Source organism: Equus przewalskii, chromosome 2 (genome assembly GCF_037783145.1).
Source record: "Equus przewalskii isolate Varuska chromosome 2, EquPr2, whole genome shotgun sequence".
Taxonomy (NCBI): Eukaryota; Metazoa; Chordata; class Mammalia; order Perissodactyla; family Equidae; genus Equus; species Equus przewalskii.
Window position 1 is genome coordinate 15,075,409 of NC_091832.1, and position 23,416 is coordinate 15,098,824.

A 23,416-nucleotide genomic window follows, 5' to 3' on the forward strand; every position below is an offset into this window, starting at 1 on the left:
GACTTTGAGATACCGATATCCAGGTAGCTAAACTGCAAGTCTCCTAGAAAGACATAATATTTAAAGTACACAGATCAGAACTATCCTGGGTTTAAGTGACTAAATCCTTGAGAGAACAATTAATTACAAAGCCACTGTTAGTGGACAGTGATTGTACTTCCTCGTTATGATCACTGCCGAATGTTCCACTTGCAGTTACATATGCACAATCCTGAGATAGCTATTTAGATATGGTAGGGTAGGAAAATTGATCTTAAGAGGCTACATATTATATTACAGGAAGAAATTCATTCACATTATTTTCAACAAGTAAATTCTTATGTAATGAACCTGTCTTCCATCTGGTACATCTTCCACTTAAGCCTCTGTATCTAAATCAAGCTCCCTAATGTGAATGAAATTTGAAAGAATAAGGAAAACAGATTATAAGCAAGTATAATAAATAAAAATTGTAAGTGGTTGAAGTCCTGTTCAGGACAGTTTTCTCCTACCATAGTTCCATTACAATGTTATTGACCTGAGTCCTAGCAGGTTATTGAAGTTCATCAATAGGGTTCTTGTGGCATTCAGATGGCTAATCTTTTGCACCTGGAGGGTGCTGAAGGACTACAGAGGACTAGATCACATCTCATTTTTTAAAAATTTAGTAATCAGTGAGAATCTTTTAAAAATTAAAGTCTTCCATGAAATAGCATTGAATTTCATATGGCAATTTGCATAAATAATATTTAAACACATTATTGAATTGACAATACAAACTCTCAGATGCAATAAAACTCTTCAAATAATATAAATACACTTACTTGGCCTTATGTTTATGTTACATGAATTACTGATAGTTCTAAATTCAGCTATGGAAGAAATAAAAAGGTACATTGGCTGTGATATTACCAAGAAATGAGAGCTCTATAGACCAGAAACTGCCTATTTCTAGGTTGGAACAAGATCAAAGTAAGTCAATTCAAGTAGTTTAGACTTTTAGTAAAAAAGAAAATACAGGTAGAAGTGAGGCCTAACATAAACAAAGATATTATTTACTTAGTCTTTAAATGTTTTGTAACAAATCCAAAAAACATTCAAATAAATAAGAAAAAAAGAAATAAGCGAATTCAGAAAAAATTTTAATTTTAATTAAAAATACGTATTTTAGAATGAAGAAGTTAAAATCCTTTAGTAAAAAAAATGTAGCAGCTTAAATAGATGGGGCCACTGATCTCCCCACTTCGCTCATTCCTGCTTCAGATCTGTGCTCCTAGATCCAAACCACCAGCCCCCTAACGCTATCCTAGTCCTTTGACCAATCTTTGCCTACTGAGTGGCAAAACTATATGTTATCCCAAGGAACAGGGACTAATATTACAGCCCCATTTCTTCTCTCTGCTATTTCCCATGATCACTCTTAAACCTAGAAACTGGGCCCACTTCCCTGATTGGTCTAGCCCCACAGAGAGAGGTATGTACGTTTCATAATGGACATTCAGTCATGGGATGATGCAAAGCCTAGTGTGTGAGATAACTGCTGGAGCAGGTCTGAGCTTATGCTCAGTTACTCATTTTGACAAGACAAGTAACTGGAGAAATGCCGTTTGGAAAAATGAGGAGAAAGCTACCTCTCATTTCCCCATCTCAACCCCATCCTCCACCTCCTCCTCCTGTTCCTTCTTGCTCTCGTTCTCCAAACCACCTTCCTGCCCTGTCTCCTCACTCTTTTGGCTCTCAGCCTACTCCCCAGCGCCATCCGTCTCGTTCAGCTTCCTGCCCTGCCCGTTTCCTTCCTCTGACTAAGGTAATCCCTTCCTGCCTCCCTACCTTTGTGATTTCCCCGCCCAGCACTTCCTCTATTCCTTCCAGACCATCCAGTGGCCACCCTGTTTGACTGCCTCTCCTTTCCTGTAATGGCTCTATCTTTGTCCCTACTCCTTCTAGCCCTTCTTTCTAGTCTCTTAGACTGTGATCCTTGCCAATACTCCAGCAACCCCTAATCAGAACCTTTAACCAGATGATTCACAAATCTCGTCCTGGAGAGATGATTTCTCCATTAGTGGGCCAGTTCTGGTGAAGTTCAGAATTGCCAGGACTGTGGATTTGCAGTAGCCTGAACTGGTGGACACAGGGAGTTCAAGATGGTGGCCAACCGACACTCAGCTTGAAAGGTAAGCCCCGTTTCTTATGGATCATGTAAGAAGCTGTAAGAGTATGTTTTCAGCCATGTCCAGATCCTGGTTATACTACTAATTGTATTTTGCCTTCATCCTCATCTGATCAATCTTCTTCAGATGCCAGAGACATCTTTAACAAGTTCCTCTTCTAGGGACTCTGTTCTTTTCCTTTCCTGCCTGATCAACCAGCCTGCACAAGCCTCTACATTTATAACTGGTTCCTACATGGAAATTTGTCTCTGACCACAGAGCAAACAGAAAGTCTAGTGACAGAGAAGGTAGAGCAAGTGAAAAGTGGAAAGCACTCTAACTTATTTGATCTCTAGAAGGGTAATCCTATTGATCTACCCTGGGTTGAAGTGACTGCAAGAATGGGTGACCCCTGAGAACTCACACACAGGGCACAAGGTCCCTATTACAGATGGGTGTAGATTCAAGGGTTTTGGCCTACTTCCTCCAAGACTCCATTTCTCTGCTTCTTAAGATTCTAGAACACTGCCAGGGACTTTCTGCCCTTGAGAAATGCCTCCTGCAAGAAATGGGAGGGGGCCCTCCATTGTGTTCTCATCAAAGCTCTGATGCTGCCTGTGCCCCAGAATGTGGCAGGTAGCAGAATTTAGAAGGCACAGACATGTCCAGATCCTACCCAATGATGACAGCATCAGAAAAACCAGATGATACAGTTTTTTTTAAGTGCTATCTTCAAACTGAATATAGATTCAATGAAATCTCAAGCAAAATCCTAGCAGATACTTTTGGGGAACTTGACAAGTGGATTATAATCATGTGGAAAGGAAAATGGCCAAGAACAGCCAAGGTTCTCTTAAGAACTGGTAGAAACTATTTCCTTACCAGATATCAGGACTTATTACAAAAATTAGAGTAATTAAGATATTGTAGTACCGGTGTAAGCATAGACAAATAGACAAATGGCATAGAATGGAGTCCAGAAACAGACTCACACATATGTGGACACTTGCTTTAAGACAAAAGTAGCAGAGCAAAACAGTGGGATAGGACTATCTTTTGAATAAATTTGTCCTCAGTCAACTGAAGACTCATATGAAAAAATATTAAACCTTACCCCAACCTCACACTACTCACAAAAATCAATTTCAGGTAGAACATAGATCTAAATGTGAAAGGGTAGAAACAAATCTAGGGTTGCTCTGGCCATGCATGGTTATTGAGGACTTGAGATGTGCTATTAAGTGTAAAATTTGCACCAGATCTCAAATACTTAGTATGAAAAAACAATGAACTATCTCAATATTTTTATATTGAAATGTTGAAATGATAATAATTTGGAAATATTGGGTTAAATAAAATATTCTCAATATTAATTTATGGGTTTTTTTGCTGAGGAAGATTGACCATGAGCTAACATCTGTACCTGTCTTCCTCTATCTTGTGTGTGGGTCGCCACCACAGCATGGCCACTAACAGGTGATGTAGGTCCATGCCAGGGGACTGAACCTGGGCCGCCAAAGCAGAGCATGACAAACTTAATCACTGGACCATGGGGCTGGCCTATTTTCTGTTTCTTTTTGCTCTTTCAATTGGATACTAGAAAATCTTAAATTACACATCTGACTTACTTCATAGTTTTTATTGGACAGCACTGATCTACAAGGTAATATAAGAAAATATCTTCACAACACCTAATTATGAAAATATGTCTTAGGTGGTATCTAGAAATCACTAACCATAACAGGAAAGACTGATCCATTTGCCTACATTTAAATTTCAAAAAGAAACCATTAAGTGTCTTTTTAGTTATCAAAAATATGCCATTTAGGGACTAAAAAGGGAAGCCATACAGTGGGAAAATTAATTTGCAGCATATATAACTCTCAAAGGGCTCATATCAATAATATAATAAAGAATGCCAACAAATTGATAAAGAAAAAACAAACAAGCCAAAGGAAAAATAGGAAAAGACTTGGAACAGGCACTTCACAAAAGATGTCCACATGACCAATAAACTCACACACAAAAAAGTTGGTCAACCTCACTAGTCAATAGGAAAATGCAAATTAAAACCATAATGGGGGGCCGGCTCCATGGCTGAGTGGTTAAGTTCGCACATTCCGCTTTGTTGGCCCAGGGTTTTGCTGGTTCAGATCCTGGGCACAGACATGGCACCACTCATCAGGCCACGGTGAGGCAGTGTCCCACATGCCACAACTAGAAGGAACCACAACTAAAAAATATACAACTAGGTACTGGAGGGATTTGGGAGAGAAAAAGCAGAAAAAAACACAACAAAACCATAATGGGATGCCACTACATACCCACCAGAATGGCTATAATTTAAAAGACTGACAATGCTAAGTGTTGACAAGGATGTGGGGCAACAAGAACCCTAACAGCAGAGTATGTCAGTGCCACCATTTTGGAAAACAGCTTGGTATCACCTAGTAAAACCAAACCATGGGCATTCCCTATAATCCACCAATTCCACTCCTGAGTAGCCAACAATATATTTGCACATGTGCAGCAAGAGTCATCTACAAAATATTCATACAACATTATTTATAAGAGTCCATACTGAAACAACCCAATGCACATCAGTACCAGAATAAATAAATTGTGATATAGTCACAAAAGTGAACACTACACAGTAATGAAAAGTAAAGAAGCCACAGCTGTAGGCAACTGCATGGATGAATTTCACAAACATAATGTTGAGCAAAAGAAGCCAAACACAAAAGCATACAATACTGGATGATTCCATGCATATAAAGTGAAAAAAACAGATAAAGTAATCTACGTTGTCAGAAGTCAAGATATCAGCCACCTTTGAGGAGCAGGGAGAAGACAGTGTTTGGGAAGGGGCATGAGAGAGGCTTTGAGGTGCTGTCAATGTGCTACTTCTTGGCTGTGTGATGGTTACAAATGTGTACTCTTTGGTAAATCAGTGTGAGCTATACATTTTGGAAGAAAGTACTTTTCTGTGTATGTGTGATGTTTCAATAAAAAGGTTTTGTTTTGGTTTGGTTTTTAAATGTGAATGCTTATCATGAATCCCTAACTTGGAACTGTGAGTTCTGACAAGTTGTGGTGCCAGGAGGGAGGTGCAAGGATCTCCCATCAAGAAACCAGCAGCTCTCCCCTTTGACCTTCCCTCCCCATGTGCCAAATGTAGACAGAGGATCAGGCAGCTTCGCTCTTTTATTTGTTAACATTGTGATTGGTATTTTCAAATGTTAAGCCAACTTTGCATTATTTGACAATCTACATTAGTCAGGACGTATTACTCGTTTTATATATATTACTGGATATTATAACAGTTAAGGATTTTTGCATTTCTGTTCAAGAAGGATATTTATCCTTTGTTCTCCTTTTTTTACAAATTTGTCTGGTTTTGGTATCAGTGTAATGCTGACTTCATAAAATGAGTTGGGAAATATTCCCTCCACTTCTGTTTTCTGAAAGAGTTTGCAGAGGATTCGTATTTTCTTCATTATGTGTTTGACAGATTAACAAAAAAAGCCTTCCAGGCCTGGAGGGTTATACTGTAGGAAGTTTTTCAATTACAAGTTCAATTTTTTTAAATAGATGCAAAGCTATGCCAATTTTCTCTCCTTTTTTTGGTCATTTCTGGAAATTTATATCTTCATAGAAGTTATCCATTTCATTTAAGTTGTCAAATTTATTGACAAAACTCTTTATAATATCTTCTTATCATCCCTATAATGTCTGTAGGATTGTAGTGGTGCCCGTTTTATTCATTATATTGTTCATTTGTGTCTTCTCATTTCTTCTTTTTTTCTCTTGATTAGTCTCGCTAGAAGTTTATCCATGTTGTTGTTATTTTCAACCAGCTTTTGATTTTATTGATTTTATCTATTAATTGCCTGTTTTCCATATGTGATTTCCAGTTTACCTTTATTATTTCTTCCCTTCTATTTATTACTTTTAATTAAAATTTGCTCTTATTTTCCTAGCTTCCTAAGGTGGAAGCCTAGTTCAACAATATTGTACCTTGGTTCATTTCTAATACTAGCATTAAAAGCTATAAAATTCCCTCCAAGCACTGCCTTATACAGTGGGGTCCTTATATGCATCCTAAAAATCTTAATATAGATATGTTTATTTTTGATCAGTTCAAAATATCTTCCAATTTATCGTGATTTTCTTAGATTCATGACTTATTTGGAAATGTGTTATTTAATTTTCAGACATTTTGGATTTCCTAGCTATCTTTTGTAATTGATTTCTAACTTAAATTCTGTTGTGTTCAGAGAACATACTGTATATGATTCAATCCTTTTAAATTTACTGAGACTTGTTTTCTGGCCTAACTAGTGGTCTCTGTTGTCTAGTGTTCTATGTGCACTTTAAAAGAAAGCATATCCTGCTATTTGATGGGTCAACTGTGCTATCATTGTCAATTAGATCAGGTTGGTTGATAGTGTTTTTGAGTCTTCTTATGCTTACTGATATTCTGTTTACCTACTTTATCAGTTACTGAGATAGGAATGTTGAAATATCCACCTATAATTGTGGGTTTATCTTTCTTTTCAGTTCTGTCCATTTCTGCTTCATTTATTTTAAAGTTCTGTTATGAGAGCCACACACATTTAGAATCTTTATGTATTCTTGGTGAATTGACCCTTTCATCATTACAAAATGTCTCTTGAGCCAGCCCTGATGGCCTGGTGGTTAAAGTTAAGCACACTTTGCTTCAGGGGCCCAGATTTGGTTCCTGAGCGTGGGACTACATCACTTGTCTGTCAGTAGCCATGCTGTGGTGGTGGCTCACATAGAAGAACCAGAAGAATTTACAACTATGCACAACTATGTACTGGGGATTTGGGGTGGTGAAAGGAAGAAAAAAAGGAGGAAGATTGGCAACAGATGTTAGCTTATGGCAACAGATGATAGCTTAGGGCAAATCATCCCACTGAGAAAACAAACGAACAAAAAACACATCCACTGGTCTATTCTCCTTGCCTGCTTTCCTTAAAAAATAATAGATAGATAGATAGATAGAAAGATAAAATGTCTCGAATTATCCCTGGTAATATGCCTTGTCCTGAAGTCTACTTTGTCTGATATAAATACAGCCACTCCATATTTGCTAGATATATCTGTGTCTAGCTTTTACTTTTCATCTATATGTGTCCTTATAGTTAAAGGAGATTTACTGGGGATAGCATACAGTTGGGTCTTACTTTGATCCAGTCCAACAATTTCTGCTTTTTATTGGAGTAGTTTATGTTCAATATGAATTATCGATATTGTTGAGTTTGTCTACTATCTTTCTATTTGTTGTCTGTTTGTGACATCTCTCTTTTGTTTCTTATTTCCTCTTTTCTTGTCTTCTTTTGGATTAATCAAAATTCTTAGTATTATTTTCTTTTTTTTTCACTTATCGGCTGTACTTTTTGTCTTTTTTTTTTTTTTTAGTGGTTTCTGTATGGCTTACAGTATGCATCTTAAGCTTGTTCCAGCATACCCTCAAATAATATTATGCTACTTTCTGTATAATGTAAGGATAGTACAATTGTGTACTTCCATTTCCCTTCACTGTTTTTCATGGTTTTATTATTATACATTTTATTGCCATGTATGTTAAACTCCACAATACACTGTTATCATTTTTGTTTTAAACTGTCAATTATTTTTAAGAGAAATTGGAAAATGAAAAAGAATTCTTTTATATTTACCCACATGCCATTTCTGGAACTCTTTTATTTCTTTGTGATGATCCAAGTTTTATCTATTGTTATTTTCCTTTGTCCTGACAAACATCCTTTACCATTTCTTACATTTCTAACATGTCTGCTGGTGAGAAATTCTCACTGCTCTTCTTTACTTAAAAACTCTTTATTGACCTTCATTTTTGAAGGATATTTTCACTGATTATAGAATTCTAGGCTGACAGATTTATTCTTTCAACACATTAATGAAGTTCCATTGGATTCAAGTTTACATAGTTTTAATGAGAGGTCTGTGAATACTGTGTTTGTTACTCTTTACATAATCTCCTTTTTCCCCTCTTGATGCTTTTATCACTAGTTTTCAGGAGTTTGATTATGAGGTGCTTTGGCGTTGGTTTCTTTATATCTATATTACTTGGATTATATTGAAGTTCTTCGATCTATGAATTTATAGTTTTCACCAAATTTGGAAATTATTTATCATTAATTTTTCAAATATTTTTATGTCCCTCAACTCCTCACTCTCTGAGACTCCAAAAAATTGTATGCTGGACACTCGCCTACCCACAGGCCCCTGAGGCTCTTTTCATTTTTGTTGTCTTTTTCTCTCGATGCTTCAATCTGGATGGTCTCTACTGAAATGTCTTCAAGTTCACTGGTATTTTATTCTTAAGTGTCTAATAAGCTATTAAGCCCATTCAGTGAAGGGGATTCCAGCACAGTTCTGGTCTCTTCTTTTCTCTTTTCTTCTCTCTCTCTCTCTCTTTCTCCATCCTCCCCAGTTTGCTACTCCACAAATTTTCAGCTATCTCACACTCCCTGAACTTCAATCTATGTCTTCTTAACCAGACAACTTTGCCATGTTCAGCTTGGATTCCCCTTTCTTGAATATTTTAGAAAGCGTCTCCAGGAGGAAACTTGGGCAAATTGTAGGGCTCATCTCACGTCTTTCTCTTCTCTCAAGGAACACAGTCCAGTACTGCTTGTTATCTAATGTCTGAAAACAGTTGTTTCATCTATTTTGTCTGGTTGTTTGCAGCAGGAGGGCAAGCCCAGTGCCAATTACTCTATTGTGGCCAGGAGTAAAAGTCTTGTTTCATTTTTTTACCCTATATTTTGCCTTCCCAATCTCCTACCGCAGTAGATATTAACTCTATATCAGATAGAATTGGTCTTGTACCACATAGAATTGGTCTGTTTGTAGTTTAATTAATAGTATTACCATATAAACCTTAGCCCTTTCTAGCTTCTTTCAATCAACATTGTTTTTAAGGTCTGTCTATATGATTGTATTACTGGACATTGAGTTTGTGGTTCTAACTGCCGCATAGTTGTCTCACCAGCACACAAGGGACATCTCCTTATTTATCAAGATCTTTTGTATGTTATGAAATAGTTTTAATTTTTGTCTTCTTGAAAATTTCATGCATTCTTTGTTAGGTTAATTCCTAGATAATTCAGTTTGTTTCTAATATGAATGGTATTTTATTTTCTATTATATTTTCTAGCTGATATCCCTGTCATCTGGGTCTCTGCATCTGATCATAACTGAGAGGTGACCCAGAGATGTAAAGTCTGCAACCTCAGATGCTGGATGAGAAGTTATAGGGCTAGGGCCATTGTGTTCTTCAACTCTTCAGTATTTCTCAATACACATCGTCTCAGAGTTTAGAAGCACACTGATGGCCTGGAATGACCCAAGGTAAGCAGAAGCTAGCCCCAAAGAGAGTCACTGGGCTGGGCTGAACTGGGCTGGGCTGTGATATATTCAGACCCTGTATCAGGGCACCTGGGAAACATAAGAATGTGGCGCTTGGGAGGAGAAAAGATAAAGCTACCAGATTCTGACCCCTCTTCCTTCCGAGCCTCCACCTAGCCCAAACCCTGTGGAGAGTGAGGGCTGTTGGACCACTGGGCCCATGCTGAAGAAAGCTCAGTTTGGCAGGGGACAAACACAGTCTTGCTAGTTCTCCCAAACCTGAGAATATGGCTCCTAAGCAAAATGATGGTCTGTTTTCGTCTTAGCCTTAGGAAGGTAGCAAAAACTTCAGAAAGCTGTTTGAGCCTTAATGAGAAAATGGACTCACACATGGCTCACAATGATAAGGAATGAAGGTGCTTCTCCAGCTCAGCCAGGTTTGATAAAATCTGTTTGCATTTCTGAATGATGTAGGGGTTTATGTAATGATGTAAGTAGAAGGAAATCACAGCGCCAACTGGCCAGACATCCAGTCAGCCATAAAACATTTACCACTCACTTACATCTGTACATATTGTGCCAGGTACTGGTAATGCAGAGACCGACCAGACATGTTTCTTGTTCTCAAGTAACTTACATAGAAATGAGTAAGTTTAGTTAAGTATTCTCATGGTTACAGATTTGGGTTAGAGACTGGCACAAAGAAAAAGTGGACTAGGGGCTAGAGAGTCTAGAAAGGTTTTTGAAAGATTACATGTGAGCTTATCACAAACAGTGGGTAGGTGTTCCCCTGACAGACAACAGGGGAAAGAGTTTACCAAGGGAAGAAGAAGGAGCTAAAACAAGGAATCATGAAATCACCTGCTGGGCTTGGGAAACTGCAGACTCGTCCACACAACTGGCATGTTCAACACTGTGTCTCCCAGACCCAAACACGTCCTGGAACACACTGTGTCATGAATGAATGAATTAGTGAGTGAAGGAAGGAAGTACATAGTGGGGAGGAGCACAAGGTTTGGAGTCAGCGTCTAGAGGTGCTTACTGAAACCAGGGGTGGCTCCTTTCTTTATGCTAGACCGACTATTAGTTCTTTGAAAATAAATATTATATGAGGTATCTAGAGTAGTCAAATTCATAGAAACAGAAAGTAAGATAGTGGTTGCCAGGGGCTGGGGATGGTTGTCTAACGGGTATAAAAAAGTTCTGGAGACTGGTCTCACACAATGTGATTACACTTAACACTACTGAACTGTGTGCTTAAAAATGGTTACGATGGTAAATTTTATGTTGTGTACTTTACCACAATTAAAATTTTAAAATATATTGGGGCCGGCCCCGTGGCCTAATGGTTAAGTTCGTGCTCTGCCTTGGTGGCCCAGCATTTCCCTGGTTGGAGTTCTGGGTGCGGACATGGCACCGCTTATCAGGCCACACTGAGGTGGCATCCCACATGCCACAACTAGAAGGACCCACAACTAAAAATACACAACTATGCACCAGGGGGCTTTGGGGAGAAAAAGGAAAAAATAAAATCTTTAAAAAAATTTTTGTTTAAATATAAACTATAAACTCCCCAAGTTACTTAGATTAGGAAAAGGTGATTCTATCTATATTATCGCACGGGTGAGATCAGCCAGAACGTGGTCTCAGATAGGAAACTTCCACTGTTTTGTGAGATAGACACAAGAGGGTTTCAATTCCTGGCATCTGCTTTAAAGTGGGAGAGCTTTCTGGCTCCTTCCAAAATCTTTTTTAGGAAATGACTGGTCAAGGTGAGGTCCAATGATAAGTCCACTACCTCCTGGGTTTGCCACTGGACTGCAAGTCCTCTCCTGGCAACTGAGGGGCGGTCCTAGTAACCAGGCTTGGTCCTGAGAAGCTGGACAAGGTGAACAGAGCGCCAGAAGAGGCGGGATTCGAAATAAGATTCCAAGGAACGCTGTTGCCTGGAGACGGCGTGCGACACTGTTGCTTGGAGACGGCCGGAGACCCTGCACTGGGCGAGCGTCCAGAAGGAGCGGGACCCGACCTAGCAGGACCAAGGTCATGGCCGTACACCAAAAGGAGGAGGTAGTCCCAGATGAAGTCCATCAGAACCAGATCTTGAGGGAATTGTACCTCAAAGAGCTACGAACCCAGAAGCTCTACACCCAGTATCACGTGAATACCCTCTGCAAAGGTGAGGGGCGCCGCAGCGTGGAGGAAGGGTAGGGTAGGGGGCGCGGCCCGAGAGCCAGGAACCCTCAGGGGTACAGAGCAGAGCACCGTAGGAGACATCTTCTCTGACCTGGGCCCCCTTCATAGACTTCTGGAACTATGACATGTTGCGGGGCGGGATGGTCCTGGCCCCACATCACGTCAAATATATTAGGTATATTAAATGCACGCATGTCACGATTAAATAATGTTTTCGTTGTAAAAAAGCTGAAAGGCTTTTTATAATCTTGCATTTGAAATAATTATATTTTGCAGTGATTTATGTTTTGTTTTGCTTGTGTTTTTTTTTTTTTTTTCGGTAAACAAACGGGGTTTTTTTCAGCCTTCTAATATTGTCTAAGGCCTTCAGAAAGTTGAAGGCTAGAAGTAGACCCCGGCCCACGGCGCCCCTCTGATGAAAGTACCCTACCCTCCTCTCTCCTCACTTTGCACATTCCTTGGTTGGTTTCATGTGGTCCTGGAACATCGGCTCCCCTTGAAGGCCACTGAATCTCAAATGGAGCCCCAGACCCATGTGCCCAACCACCTTCAGGCTGCCTTCCCCTGGACAGCCCATAGGTACCTCGAACTCGCCAGTTCAAAAACCAGGCGCATCCGGCACCCCTCCCCCACCAGCTGCTACTCCAGAATGTCCTGTCTTAGCGAGAGGTTCCACAACCATTGCTCCCCCAAGTTAGAAGCCTAGGGGACATCCTCAGTCTCTCTCTTCCTCACTCCACACATCTAAGTACTGTAGTCACAGACCTGTTTGTTAACGTTTTTCTCACCTGACCTTTCCTGGGTTCCTACCCCAGTGAGAGACCATCATGCGTGTGGAGGCATCTCCATCTCTCCTCACTGAATTCCACCCTCTAAACATGCTTAAAACTCCTTTTTCCACTCTATACTTTGTGTTTATTCACTCCTAGGTGTCTTTTAATAGCCAGACGTTCTTGACTTTAATATAGCCCAATTTGTCCATCCTTTCCTTTATGCTTAATGAATATGTGTTGTTGTAAGAATCTTTCCCAATTCCCAGGTCTTAAAAATTTTCTCTCTTATTTCTTGGATTTTTGTTTTGTTTTGTTTTCCTTTTCACCTTTAGATCTACAATCTATCTGGAATTAGTTTTTATGTCTGGTGTGAGATAGGGATCCCATGTCATTTTTTCCCATATGGGTATCCAGTTGCCTCAGCACTATTTATTGAACAGAATATCATTTCCTCACCGCTCTGCAGTGCCATCCCCATCATAAATCAAGTGTCCATGTATGCATAGATCTGTTTCTTGACACTGTTCTTTTTCACTGGTCAATTTTTTATCTATCTTTGCTGTCTTAATTACTGTCCCATGCTGTCTTAATTATTGTAGCTTTATAATAAGGCTTGAATCTACTAAAGTAAGTGCTCCAATTGTATTATTCTTCAAAATTGTCTTGGTTCTTCTTAATTCTTTGCGTTTCTGTGTAAATTCTAGAATCTGGATGTCATTTTCATCCACCTTCAAAATTTAAAAAAAAAGCTAAATTTACTAGTATTTGGTTTGCTGTTGCTCTAAATCTTATCAAATTGGAGAGAATTGAGAATTGTCATATTTTCAATGTTGAGTCTTCCCATCCATGAACATGTTACATCCCTCCATTTATGTAGATTTTCATTAATTTCTCTAAGTAATAATTAACAAATTTCTGTAGAGGTCTTGCAGATCTTTCATTTGATTTACTCTGAGATACTTGATAAGTTTGATCCTACTGTTAATGGTAAGATCTTTAAAATTTTATTTTCTAGATAGTTATTGCTGGTAAGAAGATATACAATCAATTTTTGTTTTTTGATCTTGATCTAGTACAAGAATAACTTCACTTATTTCTAATAGTTAAACTCTAAATTTTTTTGGATTTTCTACGTACACGGTCATGTCAATGTCATTTCTTCTTTTCCAATCTTTATATTTTTTATTTCTTTTTCTTGCCTATTCTACTACTGGAATCTTCAGTATATGATGAATAAAAGTGCTGGCAGTAGAATTCTTTGTCTCATTCCCAATGTCAAAAGAAAGTTATTAGCATTTTATTATGGCTTCTCATAGGACTTCTGTAGACAATTTTTTGTCAGATTAAAGAAATTCTTTTCTATTCCTAATTTTTTAAAGAGTTTATCAAGAATGGATGAGTATTCTATCAAATGCTTTTTCTGTATCTATTGAGATGGTAGTATGGCTTTTCACCTGTATTCTGTTAATAATGTAAATTATTGATTGATTCTTAAATGTTAAGTCAATCTTAAAGTCTTGGAAGAACTCATCATGGTCCTGCTGTCTTAGCCTTTGTATGGGCTGCTGGCTGAGGCTAGCTAACACTTGTTTAGGATTTTTGTTTTTTGATTTTGATTAATACTGTCCTATAGTTTACTTTTTTTGTAATGTCGTTGTTATGGTTTTGTATTCAGGTTATTAAGATCTTACAAAATTAATTGGACAAAGGCCCACAGGGTGAGGAATTGAGGCCTTCTGCAAACAACCAACAAGGAACTGAGACCTCTCACCAACAGCCATGTAACGAGCCATCTGTAAAGTGCATCTACTACCAAGAAATTGTCAGAAATTTTCATCTTTAAGGTACGTATTATAAGGACATTAGAGTGATTTAACTTCAATTACTCCGTTCTCTTTTTTGTTATTGTTGTCCAGCATTTTATTTCACTTTGGTTTTTCCGTCCCCCAAACTACTATGTTATATTATACTATTATTATTATCATTTTAGTCACATGGTACTTGTTTGGATTTACCTATGTTTACCAGTTTCTTTGTTCATTAATTGACATGCCGGTTACCAAATTATTGCCTCTCGGCTCCAAACCCACTCTTCATTGCCCCATTTTGTGATACTGGAGCTCAGCCCTGTAAACACTGCTCCTTTGCCAGTCGATACTATGTAACCTTAAGCATGCTCAGTAGAGGGCCCGAGAGGCTCACAGAGGGAGGGAGGGGCTTGTCTTTCTAGTTCAAATGTGTTTCCATTTTTTTCTTCTTCTACAGCAAGGGGACTGCCAGCAGTGTGCACACACACTGCAGCAAGTTTTGTTGACACTCTAGTGCAAGGCTTCCTACTTACCCATTCTCGCTCATGGTCCCCTGCTCTGTGGCCTTACTTCTTGCATTTCCTTCCTCCTGGGGTCCAATTTCTTTTTCTTGCCCTTTGTTTTTTCTTTTAATAAGAGCTTATTAGTGGTTAACTATCCTAGTCTTTGGTCAGCACTTGGTCTTAAATGATGAAAATCTATTAATTTAGCTGTCAATCTTGGATGATAATTTGGATAGGTATGAAATTCTAGATTAATAGTTATTTTCTCCAGCACTTAGAAGCTAACATTATACAGTCTTCCATCTTTTGCTTTTTTTTTTTTTGTCTGTTTTTAGTTTAATTCTTTTATGGAAACCTGTCTATTCTCTCTTACTGCTTTTAAGATCTCTTTGTCTTTAATGTTTATAGTTTCCCTCTATGTCTAGGTGTGAGTTTCTTATGTCTTCTATTAAGAATCCATTGTGTGCCCTGAATCTGAGGATTAATGTTTTATCATTTCTGGGACAAACTCACTTATTATCACTCTTATATTTCCTCTTCCTCATTCTTTCTAGTTTCTCCTTCTTGCACTCTTATTAGATATAAGTTGGAATTTTAAATTCTATTCTACATACCTCTCAACATTTCTTGCATATTAAATTCTTCTTTTCACCAAATTCCATAGTGGGGGGGGGTGTCCCACCAGCTGGGTGTTCTATCATTCAACTCAATTCTGACACTATCTGCCCAGAGATTGCATCAGAATCCACAGGTTAAGGGCTCAGTCCCATGAGACTGTCCTCCACTTCAGATGCTAAATGCAAATTCAGGTTATCACCTGTGCATCTGATCAGATTATACTTCAGAGGTTCCCATGACCCCCTCTGAGGTTTGATTAATTTGCTAGAGCAACTCACAGAACTCACAGAAACATTTTACTTCCTAGACTACCAGTTTATTATAAAAGGATATAACTCAAAAAGAGCCAGGTGGAAGAGATGCATAGGGTAAGGTACGTGGGAAGGGGCATGGAGCTTCTATGCCCTCTTTAGGCATGCCACTCTCTCCATGTCTGCAAGTGTTCACCAACCTGGAAGCCCTCCAAAACCTATCCTTTTGGGTTTCAATGGAGGCTTTATTACACATACATAATTGGTTAAATCATTGGGCATTGGTCATTGATTCGACCTCCAGTCCCTGTCCCTTCCCTAGAGGTCAGAGAGGTGGGAATGAAAGTTTGAATCCTCTAATCACATGGTTGGTTCCCTGGCAACCAGCACCCATCCTTAGGAGCTTTCCCAAAGTCTACTCATTAACGTACACCCATTTGTGGTAGAAGGGGGCATCTTGAATAACAAGACACTCATTTCACTTTAATGGGTCTGAAGCAACTTCTGGAACTGAGGACAAGAGGCTGAATGTTATAACAAAAGAGTCTCTCATGGCTCTTATTGCTCAGAAAATTCCAAGGGTTTTGGGAGCTGTGAGCCAGGAATTATAGATGAAGACCAAATATATATGAGAAATATATTTTGGTCATCTGAATGATCAAATATATATGTGTTATAAATCACAGTATCACACACATTTTCCTTCTTTTCATGTCTTTGTGCTATCTCTTGATAATTCCCTGACATTTATCCTCTCTTTCTCTCTTCAGTTGCTCCAAATGCCATCTCTATCTTGCTCACTGCAGTTTTCTTATTGTTATTTCAAAGACCTTATTTTTCATTCGGGTATTACAAAGCAGTGTCCAGTCTGTAGTTTGCCATGTCCACTGAGTTTTTTGTTGTAATGATCACATTTTTCATTCTTGGTTTTTTCCTTTGGTCATTTGTTCTTTGGTATCTTGTTCCTTTTTTTAGAATTTCAAGTCCTTGTTTTATGCCTTGAATTATATGGAATTCTGTGTGAAATGTGTGTAAATCTCCTCTTTGTTGTATCCTGACAATGGCTCATGTGAATTGTTTGCTCCTGTGTTTTATAATATTGGATTGTGAGCTCATCTTCAGTGGGGCTTTCCTACGTGAAGTCTTTGTTGTCTGGGTTATGGTGTTGTTCCTGTGGAGTGATAAACTTTGCATCTTCCTAACACCTCAGAGGGAACATTGACTGAAACCACTTTGTTGACTGTGGGTTTATATGTCATGTAGTTTAAATTTTGAACTCAAAAATCGGGCAAGAGGTAGGCATAATATTTCTATATCTCAAGAGAAACTTTGTTTTTAACTTGAATCCCAGAGATCTAGTCATTTCACTGTGATGATGGATAGATTTTTAGTTCCATCTAGATAGGCAGAAAAACCAAAACCCCTAGAAATTATCAAATTCAATAATCCACCCTCCACCCCATCCTACAGTGTTACAGCTTCACCTCAGGTACTTACTTCTCTTTATGTTTGCATCTGGAGATTTCCATTTTGTATTCCATGATGTGGCTACACCACAATTTACCTAAATCCTTATTTATAAGCATTTGGTTTGTTTTCAATTTTTTGACTCTAATAAACAATATTGCCGTGAACTTTCTGGTATTGAGTACTGTCGGTATTGTTTAGGATAGAGTTGAAGTTAGACCATTAATTTAATATCAATTCCAGGTTGTGTGAATTTTTTTCCAGCAGCATTCACCAATACAGGGAAGTCAAATAGTTGGAATCAACCAGGCAGGGTTTTACCCGCAGGAATGTGCAATAAAAAGATAGTATGACAAGAGAGTTTACAACACTGGTAAGAAAGTTACTGAAATTACAGACCATAGACTCTGAAGTGGATAAGGAGAGAAAGAAAGGCAGCAGAGGAATCACAGTAGAGTAAGAAGAAAGTAAGAGTCAGTGGGTTGGAGGCCCCATGGACGTGCGAGCCAATGAGTCATTACACTGTAAGGATAGAAAGTAGTGGTCAGAGAATAGAATGTACAAATAAGTGATTTCAGAAGTGAGATAATTCTTGAGTAACAGAAAAAAACAGGTATGGGCATAGGTAGCTGAAGTAGAATGCAGGCGGTGATAAAGAAATCAAGGAAAGGAGAGGCCTTAGCATTGAATGGGGTCATCGCCATGGATATTGAGGTCACTCAGGATGATGGACTCAAGAGTAAGACTTTGCAACCAATGTCAAAGTTTTCACAGAAAAAGAGAGTATCCAGGAGACATGAAAGTGACAGTGGCAGGGAAATGGTAGTGGGTAGCACTAGCTTCTAAGGAGCAAGAGATTTTCTAATAGCAAGGGAGGAACGGTGGTTTGAAAGGAATCATAAGAAACAAAGAGAACACGCCACAGCCCCAACCTGAGGTACTTTAGAAGTTGGGAGAATGAGCTGTCTCTACTTGTGACATATAGGAGGGCAGCAATGTCCTCAAGGGAAATGCAGGTTACAGGTAAAGCCAGGAAATGCAAAGAACAGTCAATAACCAAATTCTAAGGAATGAAGGGGGTTTTCTTGTCATGTAGCTGGATTTCCAGAGAGTGCAATTTAAAGTTTTGTGAAGCATGGGAGGAAATGGGTGTTGGATCAAAGGAGAAAAATCAGGGTATTTTTGTTAAGAGTACAGAAGAGAATATGGGACCAATGGGGTTATGATTTGGGTGGTGATCAAAGAAACTAGAAATGTTAAGCACAGATAATTGCTACGTCAGACAAAGAAAGGGTGCGGTAGCCTCCTAAATCATCTGACATGGAGTTAGGTATCTCAGGTACGGAGCAGGAAAGTCCAAATCTAGTTATCAGATACTCAACTGTAGGCAGTCATCCTATCAGCTTTGGCCCTATGTTTCTGATTCCAGTTAATAGTGAGGCAACAAACCAAGGGACCACAGGGACCAAGAGGAAAGCTATACTGTAAAGTTCTACTCTGAAGCATCTCTACAAGATCCTGTCCAGAAGCATGGGAGGGGGTCATGCTGACTGTGAGTGCTCTGTGCCATTTTGTGCTCCCTCCTACATGCCCTCTACTCTCTGACTTTTGGCCCAAGTTCTAGTCCCGTCTGCTTTGTCACCCACTGCCTGCTTTATATTTCCCTCTCTGGCTTTCAGTGTCGTCATTGGTAAAATAGACATAATATCTCTTCTCTGATTACCTCATATTCATGGAGTGATATTGTCATCCAAGCCTTTGGCCCCATAAGACATTAACCACAACACTGCTCAGAACAATCCTAACATGTTATCTTTTGCTTGCAGGAAACCACAAAGAAAGGAAGGATAAGATGGCTGAACAAAACAAGTCAAAATTGATTGAAGGCAACATGGCACTCTGATTTGACTTGACATAGACCTGCAGCACATTATACACTCATTGTGATACCTTACCATAGTATACAAAACACCCACTGACTCCATGACAGTTTACAACTGCCATGGCAACAGCAGGATATAATCAAATAAGGAAAGAAAAAAGGTGGCACCCTTGCTCCCTAGAAAAGCCTGCCTGTTTCCCCAAATAAATGTGAGTATTCCTCCCCTTCATTACCTAGACCCCGTATAAATAGCTGCTTAATTAACCCAGGAGCTGAGAAGTTGATTTTTGCACTTCGTTCCCACTTCTCCATTCTTTGGCCATTTAATAAAGCTTGTGCTATTGGACACTCAACTTCAGTCTCATTTCAAAGTTGTGACACTGAACAGAGGAAGAACCCTAAGAGGAAGGGCAAGAGATCCTTTCACACGTCTCTCCCCATTTGGGAAGAGTGTTCAATTGGTGACGTCAATGATGTGAAAAAGTTTTGAAAAATGTACTAAGTTGGAGTTACATCAGTATCATGGCATAGTGAGTTGTTCCCTTTATCTCTCCCCTCTAAGTTACAACCAGTCAGACATCCTCTGACTGACAAAGGACTCCCTACACAGCACACCAAAATGTCAGTGATAAACTCATCTATACTTTTGAAGGTGGGTGGACTGGACCTCTGGGAGGGGGTGGAACTAGAGGAGCAACCACCTTTCCCTCCCAAGGTGGTGGCAATCCAAAACATGGATCCTCACACAGCATTCACACCAGCTACTAATAGCACAAATGTCCCTCCTGGCTTGGCCCCTCCCCTTCCCCGTCTCCCCTCCCCACCCCCCGGCCGGTGGCAGGTGGTGCACATTGCCTGAGGCTTTAGAACACGGAGTGGAGCTAACAACTCAGCTCCCTCCTCTTCCCCTAGCTGTGGCATCAGTCTTTCTAGTAGTGGGGATAGTATCCAAAACATGAATTTCCCTGGCAGGGGCAGGAGGCCCTAACCCAGCATTTCAGAGCACACCAGCACACCAGTGCCTGCGACCAAAGACTGCATGAACAGCAGTGGCACTCACTCATGGCTTGTGCCCTGCTCCCCTAGCAGTAGCACGTGGTGCACACATCCTGAGGTTTCAGGTCACAGAGTCGAGGCAGTGAACCAGTCCCATTCTTCTCCCCTGGCAGTGATACCAGTCTTTCCAGCAGTGGGGCAGCAAGCAAAACATGGTTTTTCCCAGCAGGAGCACAGTGCCCGGACCTAAGGTCTCAAAAACACACCAGCGTCTTCCAGTGACCAGAGATGGCAGAACCAGCAACAACACTTGCATCTTAGCCCCCGTCCTTCCCCCAGCAGTGGCAGGTGACACCTACAACCTGAGGCTTCAGGAAATACTGAAGAACCTCAGACCCAGCCCCCAGTGGCAGCACCCACCACACTGGCTCTACCAGGAGTGGAGGCTGCATACAAAAACCCAAGACCTTGGCAGCAACAGCAACACACATGAACACAGTGCCCTGGGAGCAGTGCTGTCAGCACCCCAAGATAACCCAGGAGCAGCAGCACAGATGGTGCATAGGGCAGCAGTACCTGAGCCCATGGAGGGCCAGTGGTGGAACATGAGACCCAGGCAACTCCAGAAGCAGGAGAAGTGCTCACAGCCTGGTAACCCCAGTGGCAACACTTGAGACTAAAGCAAAGGCACCAGCAACCACAGAGGCACAAGCAGCAGAAGGAGGGAACTGATGACCATCCTGGCAGAGGCAATGGAGGGTGGAAAATGCAGGCTCTCAAATACAACTAGAAGCAGCACAGAACCAAGTAACCAAAGTTGTACCCAAATAAGAAAGGTGGTTACTACCACAAATGTGCTGGCAGAGGATCAGTTCATCAAACACTGTGAAGAACTACAGTAACATGGCAAAAAAGGAGAATGACAGCTCTCCAGAAACCAAAGTTGAAGTCACAGAAGATTACAATCTGACTGACAGATAATTCAAAGTCGCTGTCAAAGAGAAACTCAAGTTACATGAAAACTCAGAAAGACAGCTCCATGAGCTGAAAAATAAAATTAATGAGCAGAAGGAGTACTTCATCAAAGAGATTGACACACTATAAAAAAACCCACATTTTGGAGATTAAGAACACAATAAATGAGATGAAAAATAATGTGGAAAGCATTCAAAAAAATGGCAGACCATGTGGAGGAGAGAATTAGTGAGCTCAGGGTAGAAAGCTAGAAATGAGTCAGGTAGAAGAGGAAAGAGATATAATATTTTTAAAAATGAAGAAATTCTTTGAGAAATATTTAACTCAATTAGGAAAAATAGCATAAGGATTGTAGGTATTCCAGAAGGAGAAAAGATGGAGAAAGGAGCAGAAACCTTATTCAGAGACATAATAGTTGAGAACTTCCCAAACCTGGGGAAATAACTGGACACGCAAGTACATGAAGCTAATAGAACTCCTAATTATATCAATGCAAAAAGACTTTATGGCATATAATATTAAAACAGGCAAAAGTCAGTGAAAGAGAAAAAACATTAAGGGCAGCAAGGCAGGAGAAAATAACCTACAATGGAACCCCCATCAGGATTTCAGTGGATTTCTCAACAAAAACCATACAGACTAGAAGAGAATAGAATGATATCTTCAAAATACTGAAAGACAAAAACTAAGCCAAGAATACTCTATCCAGCAAAATAATCCCTTAGGTATGGCAGAGAAATAAAGCTTTCCCAGACAAACAAAAGCTGAGGGAGTTCATTGCCACTAGACCCGCCTTACGAGAAACATTGAAAGAAGTCCTCGGATTTGAAACTAAAAGGCAAAGTTTACAAAACCTTGAGCAAGAAGATAAGTAGATAGGCAGAATCAGAAAATTGCAGGTTTATATCAGAATAGGTTATGTTGTAAACATTTAATTACAACATAAGAGATAAAGAGAAAGAAAGCATCAAAAATAGCTATAACCAATACAGTTTAGTCACAAACTCACAACACAAAAAAGAAGAATTTTTGACAACAAAAACATAGAAGAGGAAAAAAAACCAGATGGGACTGAGTAGGCTAATGGAGATAAGAGGCTATCAGAAAAAGAACTATCTCATCTATGACAACTTTTACACAAACTTCATGGTAACCACAAAGCAAAAAATCAGAGCAGAGTCACAAATCATAAAGAGAAAACTGAGAAAACCATCTCAGAAAACCACCAAAGTGAAATGGCAGACAGAAATGCGAGGAAAAAGAAAGAATGGAAATACAGAACAACTGGAAAACAAAAGATAAAATGGCAGGATTAATATACTCATATATCAATAATCACTCTAAATGCAAGTGGATTGAATTCACCAATCAAAAGACACATGAGGACTGGATGGATTAAAAAACAAGACTCAACAATATGCTGCCTCCAGAAAACACATCTCAGCTCTAAAGACAAACATAGACTCAGAGCAAAGGGATGGAAGATGATTCTCCAGGCAAATGGCAAGCAGAAGAAAACAGGTTTAGCTGTACTTACATCAGACAAAACAGACTTAAAAAAGATAACAAGAGACAAAGATGGGCATTATATAATGATAAAAGGGACATTCTAACAAGAAGACATAACGCTTATGAATATATATGCACCTAACACAGGAGCACCAAAGTATGTAAAGCATCTATTAACAGACCTATAGGGAGAAATTGACAGCAACACAATATAGTAGGGGACCTTAACACCCTACTTTCATCAAGGATAGATCATCCAGACAGAATGTCAACAAGGAAACAGTGGACTTTAATGAAACACTAGACCAGATGGACTTAATAGATATATATAGAACTTTCCATCCAAAAACAGCAGAATACACATTCTTCTCAAGTGCACTTAGAACATTCTCAAAGATACACCATATGTTGGGAAACAAAGCAAGCCTCAATAAATTTAAAAAGATTGAAATCATATTAAGCATCTTTTCTGATCACAGTGGTATGAAACTAGAAATCAACTGCAAGGAAAAAAGCTGGGAAAGTCACAAATATGTGGAGACTAAACAACATGTTACTGAACTTCCATTGGATCAATGAAGAAATCAAGGAGAAGTCAAAAAATACCTGGAGTCAAATGAAAATGAAAAAACAACATAGCAACTCTTATGGGATGCAGGAAAAGAAGAAATTTATAGCACTACAGGCCTACCTCAGGAAAGAAGAAAAATCTCAAATAAGCAATTTTACACTATACCTAAAAGAACCAGAAAGAGAAGAACAAAGCCCAAAGTCAGTAGAAGGAAAGGAATAATAAAAATCAGAGCAGAAATAAACGAAATAAAGACTAAAAAATGATAGAAAGGATTAATGAAGCTAAGAGATGGTTGTTTGAGAAGATAAGCAAAATTGACACACCGTTAGCCAGACTC

At 39.3% G+C, this 23,416-nt stretch overlaps 1 long non-coding RNA gene across 1 annotated transcript; it reads left to right on the forward strand.

Annotated features, from left to right (window-relative positions):
* Positions 1-1,509: 1,509 nt before the first annotated feature.
* On the forward strand, positions 1,510-19,378 carry LOC103542390 (uncharacterized). The gene is made up of 6 exons (XR_011537418.1): positions 1,510-2,153; positions 9,337-9,530; positions 11,284-11,706; positions 14,172-14,340; positions 18,573-18,695; positions 18,970-19,378. It is a non-coding gene; the product is annotated as an uncharacterized lncRNA (long non-coding RNA).
* Positions 19,379-23,416: the final 4,038 nt, after the last annotated feature.